The sequence below is a fragment of the Eucalyptus grandis genome, chromosome 2, assembly GCF_016545825.1.
Source record: "Eucalyptus grandis isolate ANBG69807.140 chromosome 2, ASM1654582v1, whole genome shotgun sequence".
Lineage (NCBI taxonomy): Eukaryota > Viridiplantae > Streptophyta > Magnoliopsida > Myrtales > Myrtaceae > Eucalyptus > Eucalyptus grandis.
In genome coordinates, this window is record NC_052613.1 from 22,661,668 (window position 1) to 22,666,209 (window position 4,542).

Here is a 4,542-nt window from a genome sequence, read left to right on the forward strand (position 1 = left end):
AATTCTCCCATCCTAAACCCTTGACTAAAATTAGTATCCATCAAATTTAGAAGATTGTGAAGTTCGGCTCGCTTTCATCCCTTTAAATACTCTACACCCGTGTTGCTCTCCTATGCCTATTTATGTCGCTAATGTAAAAACACCTAATTTGAAGATGGCGATGGTGCGAATTGCATTCGGTGCTTTTATCCCAACTTATTCAATGGTCCTTGCAAATCTTCGGGAAAACCGCAGTGAATTTGTAGTTTTCAACTTCTCTTGCACCGAAAGATCCTGCAAAGGAACTGAATATCTGTTAGATAGATAAAGCACTACATAAGATACCGAGCTCTTCCTTGAGCTTCTTCTCCTTTTGCTGACCATAAGCTTGAGCTAGTATAGCTAAAATGTTTTTAACTCGTCAATATGTTTAGCAAAACTTACCAAACGTAGGGCAATACTTAACTCAGTAATATTTCTAATCCATCACTCAAATTGTTTTATAAATTCGCAACATACCCGTCTCCATTACATGCTTCACCGCCACTATTGGAAATCAATTTATGAACAACGTTCAACAATTCCAATGTCAAAAAGTTACAAACACAATAATCACATTCATGTCTTCAGCTACTACCACATTAATAGCTTGAACTTTCACATGTGACATGAATCGAAACTACATTTCTACATATAAATGCGATGTTATCAAGAAAGATTATGAGACTGGATATTGCTGGTTCACAAATGGAGACAGGTTGCATACAACGATGTTATTAGACCAATCAATCTAAAAGCTTCAAATGGACATCTTTTCATCTTGAGGTGAAGAGACTGAGTTTTATGTGATGGTCATTCGAAGATTCGACTCAAAGCACTTTCAAGTGATCGATCTTGTGATAAGGAAGGTATTGCCTATCATACCGGTTCTCATGATAAGGAAGGCCTGTATGTCATTAGAAAGTCTTGCTAGGCGGCGGAGCTTTAATTCTTGTCAAAATGGAGGCCATCAGTTGCTTTTAGCCTATGAATCCAAGTCACTTTAGTTTACTTGCATCATGCATACATCACATAAATGCATGCTCATCTTTAGATACCAATGAATTTTCGGCTGGTATGATAAGTACATACATTAGGAATTAGTTGGTGCCTCTAGAATGAAATTTACGAGAGAGCCCACCTCGTGGAGCAGGACTTCATGAGGGAAAGAAAAAGAGGTGGGGTATAAGACAAGGCCAATTCAACAAATTGCATCAAATAACGTCAGACGTGAAAAGAGGCTAATCTATGACTGAGTGAGCGGATACAATATTTTAATGGCCCTGTCACAGGAAAGTAAACAACATGGAAATGAGCTACGCCAAATTCTATGCAGATATTTTGGGTGTGGACAGTAGGACCACATAGTTAGGACTGCCCTCAAAGAAAGGCAGCAGTCACGTGTTATACCAGTACGACAATCGCGACAACTTTTGGGTGGGGCCATCAATGAAATACGTACAAGTAACTATAGCATTCATCAAAGAGACGTTAGAGGAAAGAAGTTCGATTTCCAAATAGCGGATCATGGGATAGTAACATTTCATCACCATCTAAGAGGTACAAAAAATGTACCAAAACCTTCGCCAACATCATTGGTGGAACGAGATGAAAACCGATATTGCCAAACACGTCTCACAATTTCTAACATGCCAACAAGTGAAAGCAAAAAGTCATCAGCTAGCAGGAATGTTAAGGCCATTATAAATTCTTGTACAAAGGTTACCAAGGACATCGAGAGGTACATAGAATTGTATGTAAGTTACCAAAGACATCGAGAGGTACATAGAATTGTATGTAAGTCAAATTGTACGGTTACACAGAGTTCCTGTGACTATAACTTCGGATCTATGACGTCCGGGTTTCAGGCCGATTTGTTTAATGAGCTTAGTGATTATAGCTACGTTTATTTTAACTGACATATACAGATCGGTGGCTTCGCTGTTTCTACATTCGCGTGAACCTGGCTCTCATTCATTCCCATTCCTTCATCTCCTCTGCATCTCTTTTCGTTGCCATCTTAGCACACTCTTTCTATTCTGTGCGACACCGAGCCCCATACGACCATCGGAGAACCCTCATCCAGCTAGCAGCTCAGCTCAGCCCCTGTTGTCCTGCATCATCCACCGAAAACAGGTTGCACATTGGGACATTTTGACCTGCTAAGCTGCGACAACACTCATAGGTTGATTATTGTGCATCAAGGTCGATTTCCTTAGATTCCCATTGTCTCATTTGATTTCGTACATATCCGTGTTAATTGGCGATTTGGGTACATGTACATAACCAATACTGTTGAGTTTATGGTTGATTGAGCTTGGGAAGTTGTTGTTGATGTGCCAGTTGTTGAGATTTATACATAACCATTTGAGGGCGAATGACACAAGTCGTGGATGAAATTTGAGGACGTCATTTTTACAGGATCGGTTTACTACAAATTTTTGAGGCTTTATTCGAAAGTTGCACATTATACTGTGTTCTATAAGATACTTTAATTTTGAATTTTTAACTTCATATGATCAAAATATGTTTGGAAAAGTAGGCGGGTTTGGAATATGTTTTCTTGGAAACTTACTGACCCTTACCCTCACCGCCTTTGATTTCCATAACGAAAGTAGTACAACTTCTTAAGAAAGGTTGACAAGGTTACTTAGCATCCCGGTGGTGCGGGAGTTTCTGATGTATTCCTAAGGAGCTACCAGGATTACTTACCACCTTAAATGGAGATAGGGTTCACTATTGAGCTGGTTCAGAACAAAACCTATTTATAAAGTGCCGTATCTTGAATGTCTTTGGTGGAGCTTAAGGAGTTCAAGGTGCAATTACAAGAGTTACTTGATAAGAGTTTTATAAATCCTAGTGCCTCACATTGGGGTGCGCCGGTTACGTTCGTAAAGAAGAAATACGGGTCATTACGTCTTTGTATCAACTACCGACAATTGAATTGAGTTACCATCAAGAACAACTATCTACTACCACGGATTAATGACTTATTCGATCAACTTCAAGGAGTAGCAATATTTTCCAAGATTGATTTACGCTCAGGATATCATCAGGTGAGAATTAGTGGATAATATTTGAAAGACGGCTTTCAAAACTCGATATGGTCATTATGCCGTTTTTGGTTTGGCAGATGTCTGCCACAAGCCCAACTCTCATGGATCTCATTAACCGAGTATTCAAACCATATTTGGATCACTTCATCATAGTATTTATCGATGACATTCTAGTATTCAAAGAATACGACAAAACATGAGCAACACTTGAGAGTGGTGACTAGTGAAGGATATTAGTAGATCCTGCTAAGGTGGAAGCAGTAATAAATTGGCCAAGACCAACTACAATTGTTGAAGTTTGAAGTTTCCTTGGCTAGATTTTTTATCAGAGATTCGTAGAACGATTCTCTAGTGTTGTTGCTCCCCTCACTCAATTACTAAGGAAGTGAAATTTGAGTCGATAAATAAATGTGAACAGAGTTTTCAAGAATTAAAACAAAAGCGACAATGGCTTTTGTACTCACAATTCTGTCTAGATCAAGAGGTTTTGAAATATACAATGATGACTTGCATAAATGACTTGGCTATGTGTTAATGCAGCATAGTAAAGTGGTGGCCTATGCGTCCAAGCAATGGATGGAACTTTTGAAGAACTATACCGTGAAATATTATACCATCCCGATAAAGCAAATTGAGTTGCTGACCCCTTAATAGTAAATCCTCTCTTGCACAAATAATGGCTCAAGAGTGGAATCTCCTAGAAGAAATATGTGATTATGACTTCAAGTTTGAGATAGGACAACTTGCGGGGTTATCGGCTATGCTTAAAATTGAGCCAAAGATAATATTGAAGATAAAAACATTACAGCAGCTCGACTCGGAGATTCAAAAGGTTTGGAACCAAGCCATGGATAAGAAAGTAAGTGATTTCCACATTACGGAAGATGGAACCGTGAAATTCCATGAGCGTTGTTGTGTACCCAATGATGATAAACTTAAGGAAGAAATCTTAGAAAAGCGCATCGAAGTAAGTAATACAACATCCACCTAGTAATATGAATATGTACTAGAACCTTCGACAAAACTACTAGTAGAATGGCTGGTATGAAGGCATATATTGCTAAGCATGTTGCCAAGTGTTTATTTTGTCGACAAGTGAAAGCTCAACGTTAAGCCAAGCACTTAGAGTTATTACAACCACTTGAAATTCCCGAATGGAACCGTGAACATATTACTAAGAATTTTGTTATGGGACTACCAAGGAGTTAGAGGAAATGACTCGATATGGGTAATAGTTGATCAATTGACAAAGTTGGCTTATGTATGTACATCTACATGGAGTACCGATGACTATCACTTCTGATTGATATCCTAAATTGATGGCCGACAAAGAGACATTGGAGGACATGTTGAGAGGTTGTACAATTGATTTTAAAGGAAGCCGGGATGAGCACTTGCATCTTGTCGAATTTGCTTATAATAATATTCATCAGAAAGCATTTGTATGTATCCATTTGAAGCACTATAT